The sequence below is a fragment of the Anas acuta genome, chromosome 13 (assembly GCF_963932015.1).
Source record: "Anas acuta chromosome 13, bAnaAcu1.1, whole genome shotgun sequence".
NCBI classification, from domain to species: Eukaryota; Metazoa; Chordata; class Aves; order Anseriformes; family Anatidae; genus Anas; species Anas acuta.
In genome coordinates, this window is record NC_088991.1 from 14,527,110 (window position 1) to 14,549,585 (window position 22,476).

General features: G+C 43.4%; 1 long non-coding RNA gene across 4 annotated transcripts in view; it reads left to right on the forward strand.

Moving 5' to 3' along the window:
• The first annotated feature begins 4,361 nt into the window (after positions 1–4,361).
• LOC137863719 (uncharacterized) overlaps positions 4,362–22,476 on the forward strand; it is a 31,482-nt gene continuing 13,367 nt past the window's right edge. Inside the window, exons 1-4 of one of the 4 annotated variants that reach the window (XR_011101073.1) lie at positions 4,362–4,856; positions 6,238–6,521; positions 7,311–7,445; positions 8,527–13,063. This is a non-coding gene — a long non-coding RNA (uncharacterized lncRNA). Of the gene's footprint in view, positions 4,857–6,237; positions 6,522–7,310; positions 7,822–8,526; positions 13,064–22,476 lie in introns of those variants that run through there. The other 3 variants (XR_011101074.1, XR_011101072.1, XR_011101075.1) reach the window with 3 other exon arrangements.

Sequence of the window (22,476 nt, forward strand, 5' to 3'; positions counted from 1 at the left end):
GCTCCTGGACACCTCACTAAGCAAAATGTTGAGGCAGTTTTTGTTCCCACCTCAAGCCTCTTTCACTCATCCTCTGCCCAAAAGCACTCTCTATCTGAGATTGTCATTGGGCTTATTTAAGAAGTGATTGGCCTTCTGCTCTGGCCTTCTGCTCTCTTTGTGTTCTTATAATCCTGGTAACTCTACCATTTTTATTTTATGACCTCCATTCAGTCTTTTCTGTCTTTTTTTTACATGATACTCAGCCAAGTTCGTCTTCATTGCTGTCATTTTTAGTGTGAGTCTATATCTGCCTTTTTAGGGGTTAGTGGCAATGGTGACGTATACTTGTGGTTGAAGCAAAAGCCACTATTGAGTTGGACAAAATAGGATGAATGCTGTATAAAAGCCTTCAGAGAGCTGTGAAATCTCCATCCTCTCTTCCTTGTTCTCCTGGGAACACTTGCACAAAGAGTATTTTTAATGTGAAGGGAAAAGGATTCTGATGAATACTCATTAACATTTTGTTTCTGCAAAGATACATATATGATCATCACAAGGCTGTGAGGGACATGTATTCAGGAAAACTCTTAGATGTACACTTAGTGTTATGTATACGCTTAAATCTTTCTGATGTCTCCAGCTTTTCTGAACAGACACGTTAACCAAGACCAAAACAGGTATTTGTTGGAGCTTGTTTGTCTTGACCTGGCATGAGGCAGAGTGCTGTGATACAGGTGTTTGAACTCCCTGAATAATAGCGCTCTGTGAGCAGTGAATCCTCCCACATAGCTGTAGCAAGATTGATTGAAATAGACGCCTGCAAACAATTTGTATCCTAGCTGTTAACAGCAAACAATAAGGGCAACATTTAACCGACGAGAGATTGCAAAGGGAAGCAACATCAGAGCCAACATATATACTCTATAGCATGTTTTCATCGTGTGACTCTCTAGTCAGTCCAGCTGGGAATCATCAGATGAAGGCTGTTACTTGTCCATTGCCACTTTGGAAGCTCCAGTCCCAAAAATGCAAATCTGATATAGACTGAAGTCTTTCTAGGATACTGGCTATATACCACCTTTCTGAACTGGTTAAACCCAGGCCAGCCTTGGTCAAGAAGAATTAACTTAGTGTGGGGCTGAGCTAATAACCTCCTCTGAGGGGCAGGAGAACGTCTGTGCCTCCTCCTGCAGACATACCATTGATAATGTTCATCTGTTGATCTGAATGTGTAAGGGGGAGTGTTGGGCTGGCTTAGCTGTGTGACTAGATCCTGCCCAAGCGGTGTGAAAGATCCCTGGTTTAGGTTAGGGTTAAAGGTTCCCACTTACACCGAAGGGGAACATGTCTGGGGCAGAGGTAAGCAGATGCGACAGAAGGTTTTCCAGGCTTTGCTGGAATTCTCATATCTTGTCACAGGGGGACCGTACACTTGTTTTTCATGAGGTCCTCATTCTTCCAATGATTTTAATCCAATCTATGCTTTAATCTGTGCTGATCTTTCTATATAAAAACTTGTTTGTTTGTTTGTTTTTCCAGCATTTTTTTGGCTGGAATAATGAAGTCTGACAAAATCAAGAAAAAGGATGTATGGCCCTTGCTATTTCATTTGGAAATACCCAGAAATATTCAGAAGATGACCATATATAGCTGAGTATTATTTTGACTTACTCAAAGAAAACTGAAGTCAAGATACAATGTCACCAGGGACTGGAGTTTCTGTCACCATGTGATGGCTGGTTTGCCAAATCATTAATTTAGTGTCTCTAAATACTGCTACACTGATCCAGTATGAATGCAGGAGCCCAGGTGTCTTTCCTGGAGAAGGGAAGCTCCAGGTTCTGGTCCTTAATCACAGGAATTTTTTTACACATAGGAAGAATTGAGAAGCAGGGGCCTGATTCAAGGACATCCATGATGACAGCGCCTAGGTGCAACAACCAAACCAGCTCATCAGGATGGCGATTCAGCACTGGTACAGCACCCCAGGGTTGGAGAGTAGAAGAGTCAAGCTCCTGTTACCTGGACCCAAATACTAATTCAGACAGGCTTACCCTGGAGGGCAGGGTGAGTGACTTCAGAATATGACAACTACTTCGGATTTGTCACTGAAAATCAGTCACACGAGAAGACCACTGACTTCTTTGGACAAATGGGCCCAGAGTATTCTGGTTAATTTCAGGAGCGAGTTACACCACTAGTTTGCATCACCATTCATTTTGACCATTCTGTGACAACAGGTTACTTGGGATGTGTATGTAATTGTGTGTGTGTTTTTTTTCTTTTCCTAGCTGATGGAAAGATAGCTGTGTAATTAACGGACTGGGTAATTTGTTCTAACAATAGGCCATATTGTGATATTGATTGTTAAACAGAAGTCTCCCTTAGCAGAAAAAAAATAAAGTAAAATAAAAAATTGCATTTAAGTCTGTTAACATAATAGAGCCCAGTGTTTCTAAGAAAGCTGCATTTGACCTTTGGTGAAGACTAGAGATGGTAGCACCTGTTACAAGTGAAGCAAATGAAGATGATATATCACTTCTATTTATATGTTAGACCCCAAGCAATGTAAACATTCTGCTTCTTGGATTAGCACATCCTCAAAGTACACAGAGCTAGTCTAAAAAAATATGGAGATCTGAATGGTTAAAATTATACCCATCATTTGACATAAGTACTACTCTTCCATACATAAGTAATGTGAATGTGATGTTGCACAAATATTTACAGCTTCATTTACCTTCATCTTCTTTTCATTAATTGCAGGAGGTCTTGTGCTCTGATGGTTTTCTGAAAAATACAAACTGAATATTATTCATATCTCTGCTGCTGATATTTGCTGTCAATAAATAGATTCAGTTAAATGGGAACAAATGTTTGATTCATAATCCTCTTGCAACTACAGACTTCATTATGTATGAAGAATGCAGAGATTAATTCTTCCATTTGCCAACAGCACATTTCCAGTTTCCCAGTATATAATACACACATGCAACTGTAGAATAGTGTTAACCTGTACCAGGGCTGAAATATCTTTTTCTTCCTTTATAGGGTAGGATATAAGAATTATTTTTTGAATTCAATCTGACTGGGGCTGCCAAATTCTTCCCATGCTGTTATGTCTAAGGTATTTCTTCTCTTTGGTAAAGGTGAAATTATTTTGTACTGCAGTAAATCGGTCCCTTTAATATCTTTATTATGCCTCCTTAGAAGTTTGATGAAAAAAAAAAACACACAAACATTTTCTGAGCACATGACAAAATTTCCTTTTCCAAAAATTGATTTCTTTTTATCATAAAATGCTATTATGCCAGATCTCAAGAGTTAAAGTTTTATCGTAAGCAGATTCTATTTTCAGATAGCATCGTGTGGAGACTATGTTTTCAAAAGCATTAACTCAAACCACACGGATGCACAACTGTTTTCAAATATGAGAATTCACACATGCTTTTTATTACAATGCACATAAAACTGAAGTATAGTACAGTAGGCTTTGGCAATAAAACAGAGTAGTCAATATATAAATTTTATGCCTAGTTCTTTAGGTTAATGAACCACTTTTCTTGATGAATTGAGTATGAATGAGTAAAAACACAACAATCTGATTAGATACTAAATTGATGTTTTTTGGCAGTTCAAAAATTGAATGTCTAGTTCAGAGTTCACTCCTTCCCCGCCCCCCCGGGACAACTTGATAACCTTCTTTTACTAGCCAAACCACTAAAGAGACATTGTCAGTCTCTTCAAGTTCACTATTGTTCTCAGAAAATCACTTCCTTAAGAAAGACCCATATGTTGAGGGTCTCAGTTGTACTTTGTGGGAATCAAAATTATAGGTCAAATTCATTTGCTGTGTAACTCCATTTAACTTAGATTCAGCTGACACAAATATCTCCTAATGCTGTAAGAGCTTTGCCTTCTCTCTGCTGGCACAAGAAGTGGGGAGAGGTCTGTAGTCAACAGGAGTCAGTTGCAGGTGGGGGAGATTCCTCAGGGCTGAGATTTAAAAGTTGAACCATGTTTGCATTTGGAAGCTTGAATTTGCTTTTAGGAATATAAATGAGGACAATGAGTAGCCAAATGAAGTGAACATCCAGATAACCTTCTTTTGTAGGAAGGGCCCTTTTATGTGTCTACGGCAGCCCAGACCTTTTTCATCTTAGAGGCACTGGAAAGAGGAAGTGCAGATGAGGGCTGTCACATGCTGCTCCAAACCTCCAGTGGCTGGAAGGGAAGGAGTTAGTCAGCCCCTTAGCACCAGCTGGAGGAAGTTCTGTGCTGCAGGTAGTGATCTGTGGAGAGTAGAGGTGGGCCAGCTGGGAGAAATAAGCTGGTTGCTGGTGGGGGAGGTGGGGGAGAGGTATATATAAGGCTGCAGTAGCAGAAAACCCTTATAGAGAGGTAGTGTTGCTGCTTGGGGGTATTGGTTGTAAGAAGTTGTGGCTCAGTCTGTTATGAACTTGGCTGAGATAAACCATTCTTTGCATTCTCCTCTGGAGTCTTTTATAGTGGTCCTTCTTAAAGGGTTGAGAAGGTCCTTGGCAATTAAAGGCTCTCATCTTGAAGACAATAGTGGAGTGGTTGTAGTCTCTGGACTCTGTGACACCCCCTCCTAGTGTTGTGATTCCTTATGAGGAAGGCAGGCTGTTCAACCGGTGTGATGGAGCCATCCAAATGGAGCTGAACCTGGATGGGATAAGCTCTCTCTTATGGGAAAGGATGTCTCTGCTGTCTCACAACCTTCTGTAGCTGTTGGTTCAGTGAAAAAGGGATATGAAATGCTAAGTCAATGATTCTTACTGGGACAGAGGAATAGCGGTATATGGTGCCCAGAGGAAAGCTCCGGTAGGAGCTGCAGTCTTTCTATACAAATGGTGAGTGCTGTGGGGAATGGGAACACTAGCATTTCAGGCAGTATGGTGTGAGTATGGCAAAGATGATGAATCCTCCAAGGTGGAAGAAGCAGCTGCTGTAGAGATAATTGGAAAATGCAGACTGTTTTGTGAGTTTTGCCTGAGCTGTGGGAGAGTTGTATTCTTGTGGCTGCCAGAAAGGACAGGGTAGATGGGGCAGCCTAGGGTTTTTTAGTGTGTGCAGCTGTGTCCTTGCCCACATCAGAGAGGTCTGAAATGGAGAGAGAGAGAAAACAAGTGGTGGAATTGAAGAAGGTGGCAGCACGGACACAGGAGTGAGCTGGTGTGTGTGAGCTGCTGGCATGTCCCAGATGGCCTGGAAGAAAGGAAAGGAGACATGTGGTGTGCAAAAAATAAAACATTAAAAAGGAAGAAAACTCTTTCAGAGTTCAGCTCTTGAAATAGACCTGCCAGGGCGAGGGGTCCTGTCCCGGGGATCCTTTACATCCAGAATCCACTGTAGCATTCTTAGACCTTCGTCTGGTCCCTTTTCTTCCTCATCAGTGTCGTCCCCCTCCCCCTCCTTTCCTTTGTCAGGCAACTCGTTAACACTTATTAGCAAGCATCTTCAAAAGGCCAGGAGGCGGGGGTAGGGGGGTGGAAGGATGGGAGGGGAGCTGAGATGGCTAAAGGAAATGATTAGGAGATTCCTTTTCCTTTCTGCCTATTCAAGCTTTAATGACCAGCCCTTGCTCTGTCTGTGCCCTGCATTGTTCCAGCCCTACGCCAGGATCGCAGCATCCCTGCTACTCCGGTGCTGATCCACTTGGACATCTGGGACACTGCAAGTGCCCACAGCATCTACACATTTTTCATTGCTGGGTCTTAGTCTTCCTGCTGCACTTCGTGCTGGTGTTGGTACTGTGCCAGCACTGGTTTGTTACCCTATTTTCACGTTGGTGCCATCAGTGCTGGGCTGTCTTGCTTGGTCTGCCTTTCTGTGATCCTGCCTTGAGACTGATCTCTAGTTACATCTAAACATGGCTTGTGAATTCTGGGTATCCAGCATCAACAACTAAGAATCTGCTAAGCAGCAAATGGGTTGTTTTTGTGGCTAGAATTGTGTTTGCTTGAGGTGAGGGAAGGATGGCTGAATAAAGGAGACATAACTTGGCCTGGAGCTTTCTATTTCTGCCTTGCAGTTCCAATGTCTCCGGTTGCAACGCATGTACTGTGGTTTCCACTTCAGCTACTTATCTAAAGCTGAGTCCTAATCCTGTCCGAGCTGATGGCAGAGCTCCCGCTGGCAATGGGAGGAGCAGGCTGGATCAGCGGAGACTGTTTTGGGAGTTCTGTTGTGGAACATGAGTTATATTTATGTTTTGTTTGTTCTGCCCATCAGGGTCTTCAGACTGGTGTTTCTGCACCCTTTCCAGGCCATGGTACCAGAATTACAGATCCTGGGCATTAGTGAACTCCCATGGAAGGATTTTTCTGTCAGAAGATGCCTGTAGCCTGGTGATGACAACTCACTCCTGCTCTTCTCCTACCTGACAAGGAATTGAGAAGTTTTCAGAAGCTGTTTAAGTTTTGTATCTAACAAGGAGTCTAAGCATGAAATGCCAGTGCACATGGTCTTTCCATGAAGCTCTTGCCTTTCCTGCAGGAACAGCAGCTTGGCAACAGGTGAGCAGGATGCCATCCCTCCCAGCAGCAGGTGCCAGGGGGGAGGCAGGTGAAAGGAGACTGTGCAAGGTTTCTGCCTCACAGAGGGAGGGAAGAGGCTTCATTGATTTCCTACTCTTGCTCAGTGCTCCTTAACCTCAGGCTGTACTGTAATTTCTGTAAATTCAGTACAAAGCCCTGATCCAAGGAATGGATGATAAGAGACAGCCTTGAAATGAGAAGAGCTTTATTTGAATATCAGTGTAGGTCCTGGGCTAGAGATAATAGGTCTAGGGTGCTTCCTGAAGGCAGGTGGGGCCCTGGAAGGCAAATCTGGCTGGCCTTAACACCTCGGGCCTTGCTATAGACACATTATCTGTGGCGGGCTTCTCTAGAATCTCTTCTGCCTGAAGTATTAGCATAGACATGTATTTGCAAGAGACTGGCCACTTACCAGTAACCTGGAAAGAGGTTTTGACAGGGCTTGGCTGTGCAGAGAACAAACGTGATTTTTTTAATATTTTTTTCTCCAAAAGCTGGTACTCTGTGAGGGCCTCTGGCTTACTCCCTTGGGATGTGGGGATGTGAATTCTTTGGAGCAGTTGCTGTTTAGTGTGGAGAGAAACAGAGACTTTCTAAAATCAGGGGATGTTTTACCACTGAGTTCAAGCTGTTGTGGTTTGGAGCAGTAAAGCAGAACTTGCTCAGGTAGTTCAGTGACTTCAGTGTCAGCATTAAAGATGAGCAAAAATCTGTAAAGGGAGGGAAATTGAGTCAGTTATTTAGCTTCTTCTGGCTATTAGCTTGTAGAACAAACCTTGGATAATGTAAAGGAAAAAGAGATTGAAGAGGCCCGGGTGGATGGCTGAAGCACTTCTGCTCATACCCAGGCTGTGCAGAGCCTGCTCAGAGCTGAGCTTCTTCGTTCACAGCAGTTTGTACAAGGTTTCTTCTTTCAACAACTTTTTATTACAGTGTCTGCTGAGGCTATAAGAGAATCTCCTCTGTGTTGCTAGCTGAGGCTTCAATTTAAAAAAAAAAAAAAAAAAGATGGGGAGAAAGTGGATTTTGAGATTAATACTGGAAAATTGGAACTACACATGGAAAAAAACAAAGTTGGTGTGCTGGGAAAAATAGACAGATATTATTTTTTAGTGTTTTTTCAGTGTTTGGTCTTTATCTATTACTTCTTCCATGCTGCATTTTGGAAAGTATTTGGCAAATGTATAAAAGCAATCTGTAGGATACTTTGTAGTCAGATGCCATAACCTAGATTAACTTGACTGCCTTTACAGAAATAGCCACTAAAGAAATATACTGATTTATGTGTCAGTTTGAAGCTTGTTTCAGGGAACAGTTACAACCATACAATACAAAAAAATATTTAGGACAGAGTGCAGAAGTTTTATAGCTTTTTAGTGTGAAAAGAGGGGGGTACATTTCAATTATGTATTTTATTAACACAGCTTTTTTAGCTCTATAAAATGGTAACAATGTTAAAATCCCCTCCTGGGAAATAATGGCACATATGCCACTGAGAGATAGTACTTGAGGATGTTATGAAATGCTGGTGGAGTTAACCAGTTGTTAATCAGTCGTTCATTTGCAGCTGAGTGCTGCTCCATCCGAAACTGAAGATAATTGGATGCTATTTTTGACTTGCAAGCAGTTTTGTTGTGAACTTAGTATCTAACAAGATATGTAAGGAATTATTACTGTGATAAAATCAGGTCAACTCAAACTAAACTTTCATCTACTGGTGGGTCACCAGTGGGTTGGTGCTGAGGGATGTGGGGCCTGAGCAAGAAGCACTGGCTGATGGTGGGTACAGATTGCTTCTGGCTAGCATCCTTGCTGCCCTGATGCTGCTGGCATCACTGAAGGGCATCCTCTTGAGACAAGGCCTCTGGGGAGCCTTCATAAGGAGATGATGAGGATCTGGTGCCCCAGTGCCTGTTTCTGATGGGTTGGAGGCACCCCTGTAGCTGGCGGGATCTGAGCCTGCTCTCTGCTTCTTGGCTTGCAGGGCTGAGAGCATGTCTCTGTTGGGACCTGGCCACAGCTGGCAGTTGCTGCTGCCTCTGCATGCATTTTCTTGCTCTTCATGAGTCCCTTCTGTGGGTGCTGGAGTGAGGCAGCTGCTATGCCCAGAGCCACTGATGCCCCTGTGGTGGCTGAGCCCTGTTGCACCCGGTCCTTAAGGCTCTGGGGCCGGGATGCTCCTGGGCAGTCCCACGTTGCCAGCAGTCCTGCACCAACAGTACTGTGCTTGTGGTCCCCAAGGGCACTGAGGTGGGAAGACCATGAGGAGGGCAGTGCTTGAAGGCAGCTCTAGCTGCATCCTGCCTTGCCCCCAATTAGCAGAGCATGCATGAGGACAATAGTCCAGCCACAGAGGAAACTCAGGGATGCCTGAGCGTGAGCATTTCTGTGCCATGCTGTGTGGGACACTCAGGAACTGCTGGGAGCATCAGGGCCTGCTAGAAAGATGCTGCAGGGCTCTTTCTGACAGAACATGTCTTCAGAAGTGAACATGGTGCAACAGGGCTTGCTGTCAAGCTTACTGGGCGCTGACTGCAGGTCACAAAGCCACCCACAGCTAGTCTGTCCCAGTTTATCGCAGTCCTGTTTTCTGCTGTTCTTGGCAGAGGCATCTGGTGTTGTCTCCCTGCCTTTCTCCACAAGGCATGAACCCCACACTGTGCCTTGCAGCTGCACTGACTAGCTTGTCATCTTCCAGTAACTGCTTGTTTTCCCCCAGTGGAAGAGAAAGTGTTTTGGTAATCCCAACGAATGAAGGGGCTTTCTTAATTAAAGTAATAATCTGAAAGTTGTCATTGATAAGAGTGTAAACAAGCTGATTGCAGTGGGCGCTTGAATAGCTCTAATGAGCACGTGTGGGTATTAAATTAACCATGGTTCACAAGCCATGCATGGCTGTACAGTTATTTAGAAATAACCAATTTTCCCTGGTGCTCGACCCTGCCTACCACCCCAAAAACCTTGTCTTTCTACAGCATTGCACAACAGAAAGGAATCTGCTTCTCTCACAAGTCTCTTGGGCTTTACAGTAATTTATTGCTTTTAAGGGAGCTGGTAAGGCAGCCTGTGCTGTTGGCATTTTTCCCTTAGATGAAGTGCTACCCAGTGGGTGGAGCATGGGTGTTCAGCATCAACTTGTCCTTGCTGGTGGGTTGTCTCAGGGTCCTCAGAGGTGGCACTTCACTGCTGGACATGGTGGACAGCCCTATCTGTGAAATGGGACAACAATGGCTCTTGCAAGGCTGTTGTGCTGTTAACGAGCTCCTTGGAGGAAGAGCCCTACAGAAGTGCAAATGATCTACTTACTTGCTGTTAATTATTGATATATTTATTCATTGCAATAAGCAGAGTGGAAACAGTAGGGTTATGGTAGACTCAGCTGATCTGCAAGTGAGTGCAAGTACAGTGGGTTCTTGTGGTGGTCGCAAGAAGGAGCTTCTGGATCTGCAGCTCTCATCTGTTTATGCTGGTGGGCATCTGAAAAAGTTTTGCCTTTCCAGGCCCAGGAACATCTCCATGATTTGATTGAAAGAGTCTTGTGTGTGTACCAGCCATCTTTTGGAATGGAAACAAAATCTTAAACTTATTGTGATATTGAATGGCTTTCCTGGGTGATCCTGTATACAGCTTAAAATGGTGAAGGAGGATACAACTGCAGGGTGCAGTTTGGCTTCCAGAGATTAAAGTACAGCTTTTTCCCTGATGGAGAGGAACTCAGAGTTTGTGTGCTGGAGGCAGTTGGACCTGATCTCCCATTTTAATACCAACTTGTTCTCCTTTGCTGTCCTTTCAAATTATCACACTATGACATGGAAAATCAGCCTCCTGCTAACTCCTGTTTCACTACAAATAGCCTCCTTTCTTTTGAGTGCTCTGAGATTTGGCAAAGAACTAAGGTAGAGGGGAGATGCTGAATCTGTGACATTACCAAAGGCAACTATAGATCTTTGTTTCATGATGCAAGTCAGTTTAAACAAAAAAGAAATATCCTACTTATTGTGTGCTCCCTGTTCCCAACTTGTCACATCTACATTTATTTTTTTTCCCCTGTTGGGATAACAAGTAGTGGCTTTAGGAAACTGCTACATCTTCATCTGTGTATATCCCTCTACATCTTTCATTCATCTGCTATGTTATTATCACAGGTGTTAGGCTCTTCTGTGTCTGTATGGTCATCAGACAAATGAATAACCAGTGTAACCTTGGCTTTGAATATCTTTGTGTTTACGAAGATGTCATCTTTTTATCTGCAAAAAGTAAGGGAGGAGGTTTCTGAGGGGGCTGTTTCCTTCCACTTTCTCCAGTTGGCACTATTTGATGTGGTGTGTGTTTGCATATCTCATGTGCATCCCCTTTTCACCTGTCAGTTGGGATCATATATCCATGTCCTGGTGAGTGAGTTGTGGGAAGGCTGTCACTGTGCTCTGGGACAGTCTTGCTTCCAGCTCAGGCATCTTGGAAATAGATATGCAGCACCTTGCTCTGCTGGGCCTTCTCTCTCTCTCTTTTTTTTTTTCTTTTAAGTCCTTGGAAGCACAAGAACTGTCTTCAGGCCCACACAGGATCAGATGGGTTTTTCTTGTGAGGTCAGCAGTGTGAAGATAGATGTGAAACTCTGCACTTTTCTTGTCTGCCTTGACAAAGACAGCTCCATGAAAAAGTGTTGCACTCCCCAGAAGTAGGAGATGTAAAGAATGGGAGAAGAAAAGGGATTTGTCCAATCTTTTCCAGTAAATCATTGGAAGAGTTGGATAAGTCTTCATCCCTGAGCCCTTGCATTTTCTGTTCAGTACTGTTATGTGAAGTAGCTGGAATGTGTGAAGAAAAAAGCCTGACCTCCATGTCAGAGCTGATACAGGCCAGAAGTATCCCTGTTCTTTCTTTGACAGAGTTAATGGTTCCTGATCTCCTGGGCTGGCTGCTTGCCTAAGCATCTCTGTGGTGCTACAGTGTGGGCTCTTCCTGAGAGGCCTGGTGCTAAATAATTCTGTCTTGAAAGGAGAAAACAAAACTAGTAGGGATGTTTTAGCAGAGAAGCGTGCTCTGCATGCATTTGGGTTAACATTGGAAGTCCCAGTTGGAATTTCTACACCTGTGTGTGATTTGTCTGGATCACTTCCCTTTCCTAACAAAGAAAAGGCAACATTGCCCTGTTGCTTGTGAAGCACTCTCCTGGCAGCCCCATGCCTGTTCAACTTGCGCAAGTCCAAACTAGGCAGCTAGACAAACTAGGAATACAGCTGTGTGCTAAGCTTGCTGCTCACTACCCTGCTCTGAGGACAATGTCTGGATCCCCAGGAACTGTGGGGAGCTACAACCTTCAGGTATATTTCTTCTGTGACATAGACCAAGGCTTACTGAAGATTCCTAGTTTCAAGGTTTAGCAGGAGCTGCCATTTCACACTGCCAGCCAGGAGTCTGCATATATGCAATATAATTAACACCAGAAATTCTGACTCCTGAGGCTATAGGGTTAAACAAATGTGTCCCCATTAAACTTGAATAATAAGAGGTTAACTCATTAGGAAAAGAACACTCTTGATGTGCTTAATGGAGGAAGAGAATGTTAACTCTTACAGTTCCTTGCCAACACTCACATTAGTTTAACTTTTGTTTGAATGTTAATTTTTCTTCTATAAGATACTTTACAAAATCCCCCAAACGATCTCCTGTGTGTTTTGTATGAATCATCTTTGATTTCCTGATTATTGGTCTGCTTGTCTCCTTTGGAGTCTTTAAAAATGTCTTTCTGTGGTGATGGTTATTTGTATTTTTAAAAATAACGTGCAATGAAGAACTTCTGCAGAGCAAAGGTAAATCCTGAAAACTGCCCATTTGAATGTCCAGTAGCAACAACTTGCATGCCTGTGTCTTTCCTGTTTTATTCTTGCATTTCTTGAAAAAAATGTGGGAAAGACTCAGAGGTCCTGTGTCATAAGCAAATGGTCTGCAAATAATCATTTTGATGACAAATGATTTTAATTGTAAAAGTGCACACAAAAAACAAAGACCTAATATTTGCCATTCCAAAACCAGTTAACTTTTTAACAGGTGTACCTTGCTTTTAAACGTCTGCTTGCAGTTGTTTTGGGCCAAGGGCTTACTGGATATACTCATCCCTGTCTGATCATAGAGTTCAAGGCTCACTGACACTCATCAGTGTAGAATGGGTTTACCTGAGTTATGCAAAAGATGCCAAATTCAAAGGAAAACAGATGCTATATACAACCAAGTGAATACAGCCAAGGCAGAAGCTTGAAAGTCTAATAGTACTCTGGCATCAGCAAACCCTATGCTTGTAACTGCAGAAAGCCTTTGGTGTTCCCCAAATGCTGTTCTCTATAGAAGAGAGCATGCATTCTTGCATGAAAATATAAATCTGGTGGAGCTGATTACTTTTTTACCCTGGACAGTGATGGAAGTAAGCAAATTTCAGCTCCTACAGCCATTTTGTCCTGCACAGCAGTGCTCAGCAATGAACACATTTGGGTGCTGTTGCCCAGCAGAAGTGTCTCTGGGAAGTGGGAGATGTCTCCATGTCTGGGAGGTTCTCCTGGAGCAGCTATCCTGTTTTCAGGCATCCTCAAGTGTTAGAGTTCTTTTAAATGGGGTAAATCTGGGTCCTTTGGAACTTCTGACACTATGAAGACAATAACCTTATTGCAGGTCATGCTTCTGCCACAGAATGATTAATCCAAGCTTTTGCTTAGTATGATATATGATTACACTATTCATTTTTTGCAGTTTGGTCCAATCAAGGGAAACAAAAAGATTATTTACACAGTTTTTCTAGAACTTGACTTTTTTTTTTTTCTGAGATTACTCTTTGAAAGAGCAGAACAGATTTAACTGAATAATCAATTCTTAATAAAGTGAGAGCAGAGATCATCAGATTCCTCTGTAAACAAATAGGATAAGTAAACAAATAGCAAAAGCTTTCTGCATTGTTACTTGTATTCTGGGTCTTCCACAGCAAACGTTTGGATATCTTTGGCCATGTACTCTTTAGACTTGATAGTCATTAAAAATAAATAAATCTAGGGAGGGTTTTAAGTTGAGGGCCTGTGGGAGGAGAAGGAGAACCCCACCTATCCTTGACATTTGATGAATTGCTCTAGAAATGAGATTTGCGTATGGAACAGCTACATGTTTGAAGCAGCTTTAGCTGGGAACAGCTCCAGTCATGAGTGGAAAAGACCAAGTGTAGCCTCAGACTATGTTATAATGTTTTTCAAGGCAGAAATAATTTATAATGCATGCAGCTGTGTAAGCTCAACAGAATCAATTATGGAACATTTTATTTTGTGGATCACCTGAGAGTAGCGTATCTTCACAAAGCTTGTAAAGAAGAGATACAAGAAGTCTGGTAAATGCTTTCAAGCAAGGATGTTTCCAACAGCAGATAGTAAACCCATGATGTCAGCCAAAGACAGGAAATCAATGTTTTGGCTCCTGCATCCTCCATGGCTGTGCCTCTTTCCTGCATGTGGGAGCATGCATGTATCTGGAACCTTATAAATAATCACACCAACGTGCTCCGTGTGGTGTAGAGGCTGTCTTAGAGTGACTGGCTTCTGGGATGTATAGGTGCTTATCATAAACACTTGCATGTTCTTCGAAAAACTAAACCTGTTTTCAGTGGTGTCCCACAAAATGAGTCTGGAAACCCAAGCTGTTCCATATGCTGCAGCAGGGTGGAGGAAATAGCACCTTTTTTTTTTTTTAAGTAACATTTTTGTTGAGTTTACTGTCTGTTATATGGACAAATTAATCTCCACATTTGTCAGGTGTTTCATACAAGACTTCTGTTGCAGCAGCTGAAGCATTTAGATTTTTGTCTTTATTTTTATTGGCCTGGTTTCCACTTTAACAAATTCACAGCTTGTGAGCTATTGCTGGAAGATTCAAATGTGCAAACCATTAAAGGAAGCTCTAAGCAAGCCATCCTTTTAATTTGTGTTCTGTCTTTGCTACTAATAGTGTGTAACATCTGACAACAGTGATGCCTAGAGCACCAGTTCCTGTTGAGACCCATTGTAGTAGGTGCCATGCAGGTGGGAGGGAGAATTCATGCCTTCTGGGGTCTTGAGTGGGAATGAAGTGAGATGAGCTGGGGAAATCACCATGGAGGGGAAAAAGAAGTGACTTGGTCTCACAGCAGATCAGAGACAGAACAGGGAGTAGAATTAGGTCTCTGATAGGATATTTAGTTGCATCTAAACTAATTTTTCATAGTGCCTTGAGGCAGACTAGGTGACTACTTACAGTACTTTTTTGTCCCATTTTATTATGAGCCCGTGGATGGAATTAGTTGATATCTGCTAATCAGTGAGTGCAGACAAGGACAAGTCCCAATGAGGCTCACTTCAGCTTTCCTTGGGTAAACTTAATGCTGACCATGAGTCTTCCTTGTTTCCGCTGTCCGCTCAGATGTGGTGCCAATCTTGATCAACTTGGAAGTTTTGAAAACTGAGTTCAATTAATTTCATCATAGAGACAAGCCCTCTGGCCATGCAAGTTTGCAGGGAGAGTCACAGAAAATAGGCTTGGATAACTACCTGTATTTCTCTGGAGTCACTGAAATCATACCCATTAATTCATAACCTGAAAATACAAACGTAAAGGTGATAGATGTGGTAAAAGAAATTGAGCTACTCTTTAACAGAATGCCGTGATGAAACTGCTGTAAGTGGAAGTGCTGAGTTCTTGATATGAAACAGTCTCCTAAAGATCCAACACATTAATAATGATAAACAGATCTTCCAATGGATATTGATTTAAGGGGGAAAAAAAGATGGATTAATACAAGCATTCATCTTCACTGTCAATTTAATATCAAGATAATTTTATTTGATAGTTCAATGTAATAAACTCCCCTTTTCCTTAATACATATTTGGGAAAAGCAGGCAATATTGTAATACAGTAATTAGCCATATTTGCCTTTACTATGTGTGAATAAGATTAATATACTAGAGTGTTCAACCTAATTGATCTATTATGTGATAGGGACTTGCAACCAGACTGCAAATTACAGTTTAACCCCCCAAAGGGCTAGACTTGTTTAGAAAATGTGCGAGTCTTTAAGAGATAAAATTAATAGAACTGACGTTGACCTAAATATTCAGTGTTATTAATTGTATCAGTGGATTGTGCTGCTTTTATGTGCAACTAGGAAGGCAGTGTGTTTAGAAAGAAGCAGGTTTATGACAGCAGTGGGAAGGGTGGCTAACAGAAAACATGACAATTACTGCAAACCAGGTTTCCTGGTTAAAAAAGTGATTGTCACAGGCCCTTAAAATTGCTATTCCATGTGGTTGTGATTAAACAAATCATCCGTGCAGTGTGTTTGGAACATAATGGCTCTGTGGGAAAAAAAATGTAAATCAGGTTTTTGTATTAATGAAAACGGTTTAATATGGTTTTAATGACCCATTTTTCAGTCTTCACCAGAAAGTAATTACCAGTTAGATAGTTAGTGCTCTGGGCTTTGTTCTGGCTCTCAGAACTCCTTCAGCCAGTCACCCGGGGGAGTCCTGCCACGCTTTGCGGGCAGCCCTGGGCTAGTGACCCAGCAGCAACCGGGCCCTTCTCTGCAGCTCCCCGCTTCATGGTGCGTGGGGACAAGTGGGTCTGTGCCTCTAGGCCGTTTATTGCTGATTAGACCAGGGTAAACCCATACAGAGACAGCAGCTGCCCCTGCAAACAAAACTAGGGAGACCTGGATATACCTGTACTTATCGGTGAAGAAGGTCGGGGAATGGCTGCTGCAAGGCTGAATGTCTGGGCATGGTGGCAGGGTGGGGAGCAGCGCACTGAGTGCGGGTGACTTGGCTCCCAGGGAAGGTGCAGCCCAAAAGCATACCATTAACAGGGACAGCTGGCAGGTTCAAACAGCCCAAATTCCCTCATCTCTAGCAGAAATGAGGGAGGAGCAGAAATGCTAGTCACTGGGGAAACAGACCAAGACTCAGGATTTGAGTGCACTTGCCCACCCAACCTAGTAAACCCTGTTGGCTTCCTGCTCTTGTGTAAAGGAGCAAGTTTTGAATCCAAATGACTGAGGTCTTTGCACCTTTTTAATTCTTGGAAAAGGCTACCAGCCAGTGGCATTCATTCAGATAGGGAATTACTGGATTAGTTTTTGCTGTGACGCTGTACTGGTGCTTACCCTCTAAGAAGGATGCTACAGCAGGTGCAGAGCAGCTGTGAGAGCACGTAAAATGCTGGTAGACACCTTTGGATCAAACAAACTAAGGTTCTGTAGGATGCTTATAGTTTGCACCTACTTACATAGGAGCAGATATTTCATAATAGAATGCTTTTTGGCCCTGTGAAGAAAGGCATAATGCAGCCCAATTCCTTGAGGTAGGAATATACAGACTCAAAAAGGTACATCTTTCATATCAGGAGTGCTTAATGCTGGAATCCTTTGCTGAGGAATATGGTGAATTCATTGCTGTTCAAAATTTCAGTGTCAAGGCAGAATGTTTTCATCTATAGGCCCACTTGTAGAGGCTCAGGATATGCTCATCCTGTTGCTGTTGGATTTTGGGCAAGAAGGGTTGTGAGAAATCCTTTGTGCTGCTGTTAGAGTGAAGGCTGGGCTGTCATGGTGGTCACTGGTTCCATGTGAGCATTCAGAGCTCGTCTTTCTGAACCTTCTGGTGGAGAGAGGGCCAATTCTACCTCACAGTCATATGGACACAAAAATAATGAAGCTCAATGTCCAGGTGAAATACACAAGTTGCTAACTCTTTACTTTCTGGATGTTGCATTGGTTTGGGGGATTTTTGTATGCTTGTCTCTTCCTTGGAAGCAAAGGCAGGAACCTTCCAGGTATCAGCTCTGCCACTACTAGTAAGAACCGGTAGGCTCGCCCTGGATGTTTATTGCCTAGTACCCCACCTGAAGTAGTTCCTGCAGTTGAAAATCTGAACGGGTGGACATATGCATAGCTCTGTGCAACAGTAACTGCTTTGCCTGCAGGCTGGTATGGTGAGACATCACAGCAGCCATGCAGCACGGGAGGACCTGCAGGAGCTGTGCAAGTTGTTGCTGTGGCTGGCTGGACGGGAGGCACTGGAGCTGGCTGATAGCCTGTGAGGCAGCCGTAATATTGGGCTCTCATAAACGCATGGGAAAAGACAAATTTTGGCTTTCTGTTCCTAGTCCTTCCATCCAATGGAACACATCAAAACATGTGTGTGAGACCAGTCAATATACAGGTGTGAGACTGTATTTAATGTTCCTAATGCTGTTGAAAAATAAAGTAGGTTGAGGGCAGTGGGTGAGAACGGAAGGAGATTTTGAGGGAGGGAAGGATCCTTCGGACTTTATTTATCCATTGTAAAGAAACATATGAAAGTAAACAGAAATCGATTTTCTAAAAACTCCTCCCAGGTCACCTGTGAGGGAAATAACGTGACACAACTCAATGCCATGCACTGCAGATTTTATCAAGCACATAAAGAAACCTAGCGCTTTATTTTTATTTTTGAAGTGGAAGTGGTTCACAAGGTATACCGTGGAGATGATTCAGTGCTTACAGCTGTGACATGTCACAGTCTCGTAAGCTCAAAGACGACTGTCTTTATTGTGTTTTCCTTTTCATCTTCCAAACTTTGAGCCCTTGTGTTCCTATCATTTTCCCTTTCCAATGTGAAATAAGGAGCATATTCTAAACAATGAATGGTGTTCTTTTGATAGATGCTGTAATAAAGAAACACTGACTTGGAGAACAGCAGATCATAGCTGTCCACAAAGAAGTACAGAGAGGTGCTAATCCTTTTGGCATGGCACTGTAGCCATTGCTCCTGCTGGCTGATGGAAAGCCAACAATTATGTTTCTCTTCTAATGTAACAGGGACAAAGGAGCTTCCCTTAGCAGCCCATCTCTGCCCTAATTTATGTTGCAGCTTTATAGGGAAGGGAGCAAAAGTCACTTTAGGAGCTATTGAAGGATGGCTTCCTCTTTTATAGCTCTTGTATGTTTTTGGCAAGTGAGGTAGAATACGTTTGTGGGGCACATCAATGAAAGCAGCCTGCAAAGGGTTCGGGAAGGACCTAATCACCTCCTCAGTGGTAGCACAGCTCCAAACAGGGAAGGTAGAAGGCACCAAGCCAACGGAGGGCTCCTCTGCACATGGGACTGCAGGCACAGTGGGGGTGTCCTCTACACAAAGAGCCAGGTTAGGTGGCTGGAGCCCAGGGTCTGTGGGGCTGCATGTTGGCTTGTGTTTTGTGGCAGGCTCTTACTGAGGCAAGTCCATTCCCCACAGCTGCAACGGCCTTGGGGGATAGCATCCCAGGGGGCTGGTCACCATGTTGCTGAGCAAAGGCTCTGGGGACAGTTGCCCTCGCTCATGCAGACAGGTAGCTGCGACTCATAAAGGGTTCAGTGCCCTGTCTTGCCCCTGGGAGCTGCTGTGTGGGTCCTATTTAGAAGTGCTTTGTGATTTGGATGTTTTTTTTCTGCTTCAAACAGGATGACTTTTGCTGTTTTGTTGTGTGTTGAATGAGATGGCAGCTCCCTGCTGAATGCTGTGCTGTGATGGGGGCCTTAAGATGTGTAACATCTGTGAAGCAGAAGTTATTAAAAGAAATTTTGTGGGGATCTTTCACATGACTGGTAAGAATACATGGTCAGATACAAGCTGACTGACCCTGACTGGACATCAGTACTGCTGGGTGGGTGGAAGCCCACAGGGGACAAAAAATTCACCACGGGTAGATTTTTAATTTTTTTTTTTCCCTATGTGTGGCTCAGGGTGAAGCAAGGACATGGCAGCAAACAGCCCTTGATGTAACACAGCAGGGATGGGGCCTAGAGGTGGCACAGTGCTGTTCTGAGCACATAAAGGGTGAAGAAGTCCTGCCAGTGCCCAACTGGAGTGTGTTGCTTGACACTGGGTTGGCCTGGGAGGCTTATTATGGTCGTAACAGAACAGTTAAGAGTCGACTCCTGTGTATTATTACAATGTGTGCTATGTTTTTTAACTACGAAATCTTCTCATCTTGTTCTTCCCAAGGGAAGAACAAGGGTTTCCAGAAAGATTTTGTGACTCTCCCTGTGCCAGTGTCTCATATTAGGGAGGGAAGTGCTCCGGTCAAGGGTTGCCTTTTTGCTATTGAGTGTAGCAGTATTTAGTGCATAATGGCCGCAGTTTCTGACTGAAACCTCTCTAGGCTTTACTGCGCCATGAGGAAAAAGTAATGAGACTGGCCAGAAAAAAAGCCCCAGGAATTTTGATTTTTCTAGCAGACAGAGCTGCACAGAGTCCCCCATCCCTTAAAGACTGGCGTGTGTTGGAGTATTTCCATAGCCAGTGGGTGACTGAGTGTAAAGTACATGGTGAGCCTCTGCAGAACGAGGGTTTAACTCCTCCATGACCCGCCAGTTAGAGCTGTGCTTGGTTCATGAACAAACCAACAGCTGCTGTAACCAATGTGATGTCCAGCCACATTAAAGCAAACAACATGGTTTTCTTGGGGGTGGTTGCTCCTACAGGCAGTGCTGTGCCCTTGTCTCCCTGACATGCCAACTGCTTGCTTTGTTGGGACTACCAGATTTTGTCAAAGACACCTAAAATAAACGTGCTAATGCATGAGGATGGTTGGTAGATGTATTTCTAGGCTCTCAGTCTGAAAACATCTTTTGACTTTTCCATTCCTTTCTCCTCCCAGTCACAGTGACACTTTCTTCTCAGGAGGCTGCATTCGACCTTTTATTTGCCACGTTAAATTTTGCTTTGTTGGTCTCTGACATCTATCCCTCTGTTAGGCTGTTTGTCTCATCTCTGTGCTTGATGGCCAGATGTTTGGGATAAGCTCTGTATTTGCAAGACTCGGGGAAACCAAAAGGCAGGGTTCTTAATTATTGGCTGGGCAGTACCTGGTTTATCTTCTTCTTGTCGTTGTGATCATTTTATCTGTTTCTAATACCTGCTTTCTTTAAAAACAAATGTTGGGGAGGGTCAGGCTCTGAGCTAGAACCCAGTGCTGTGGCTTCATGGGACTGCTGCACATTCCTAGGCTGAGGACTCCTCTCACAGCTAGTGGTCTCAGGGGCCCTGCCTGTGCCAGGTTCCACATGCTCCGTTCTGCCCATGCTCCCTTGAACATGGTGTGGGAAAAGCAAGGAGTGAGTTGCTGTGGGCAGTGATGTGCAGAGCCTGGGGAGGGTGGAGGTTTGGTAAGCTCACAGGGAGTGTCTGTTCTTAATCAATGTGAAGATTTTTACAAATTGGCTTTTTGGAGCTGGGAGATGGTCTGGGGAGATGGGGATCTCCTGCAAGCAAAGCCCTGTGTCTTCCTGAGGAGGCCTGCTCAGCTGCTGCCTTAGAGGAGCTCAGGGAGTTCTGGAGCAGCTGTGTGGGAGGAGAAGAGGGATTTGTGGTTGAGCTTCTGGGAATTAAAGAGTTGAAATTGTGCCAGCCAAAAATGAGATTCCTTTAAAACTAGGGTGAAATCCAAGCCCCACTGTAGTCACTGACGAATTTGTTTTGGACTTCAATAACATGAAGACTCCTTCCCATCGCTGTGGGGAAGGACTTGGAGGTATGTCCAGTGCAGTGTTTGCTGCTGCTGCTCTGTAGCATGAGCACCTTTATAGAAAAAATGTGTCACAGCTGCAGTGCCAGAGCACTCAAACTTGTATGCGCATATTCAGACAACACAGGAAAAGCCTGGGGGTGGGGGGTGTTTGTAGGGTTAAACTCCCTACGCTCCCTTTTATAGTCAGGAGAGAGTGTGCTAAGAAATGGACCATTCCCTGGCTTTAAATGTGGCTTTTTCTCTGGAGAGAAGAATCTTTCATCTCCCCAGGATGGCATGACCTGCCTGATCTGTTGGTGCAGTGGATGGTATTATAAATACTTCTCACCCATACAGAGAAATCAAATAACAATTAAAAGGAACCAAGTAAAAAGACATGAATCAATTCTAGTAGAATAACAAGCATTGCACAAATCTCTGTATGGGGTTGAAACGTGACTGCACACACACAGGTAAATTGATTTAAATACTTTTTTTTTTTCTTTTGGCTGTAATGTATGATTTTTAATCATTAATTGGGTACTTTGGTCAGGAGATGGTGCTGTAAATATGTCCAGTTGTCTTTTACACTTCTCTAAGCATCCCTAGTGCAATGTGGTATTGAACTCTGAAAGCAGATTGCCCTGAAGATCTGTTTTGCTGTGAGATATGCGTTCTGCAGCTGTGAGAAAATGAATGAATTACATGGTTGAGGAGCTGTCAAGCAGTTTTTGTACCTCAGATGTGGTCTCCTGGCAATTTTATATCACCTGACCTTCCCTATCAGTGCGGGTATGTCCCATCCTTTGCCCTCACCCTGCAAAGGATGTGCTGTTTGGGCAAAAAACAGGCAACCAGTATCAAGCCTCAAGCACCAAGTCATTGTGCCAACTGAAACAGAGCTATAGCAAAACTCATTTTAGCAATGTTAGTTCCTGCTGACAGCAGTAATATCTTGTCTCATACGCTTGAGGTGGCTTGGAGCGTACCCAGTCAGGAGAGCTGTCTGCAGACATGTTTTCACAAAGTTTTTTGTCTTGAATCTGAGACCTAAATAGAGAATTTAATAGTCTTGGATCTGGTGTGCCCACACAATGATTCCTGGAGGAATGCTAGAGAGGTAACAAACCATTAATGGGCTGCTCTTCATTGTCTGTAATTTGTATGGTCTTTATTTAATAAATGTCTTTTTTGTACATTCTTAACAGTAAAAATTATTCAATTTAAGTGTTTGGTGAGAAAAGCTCCAAAAGAAACTGCAGCTGACTGGCAATGCATATGTGACGGTATATATACATATGCTAATGGACCACTGCCAGGCCATGTAGTATTTCTGCTTTATAATGCCAAGAAAGAGATAACAGTGTTGGGGTAAAGCACTCTGTTTCAATATTTTCATGT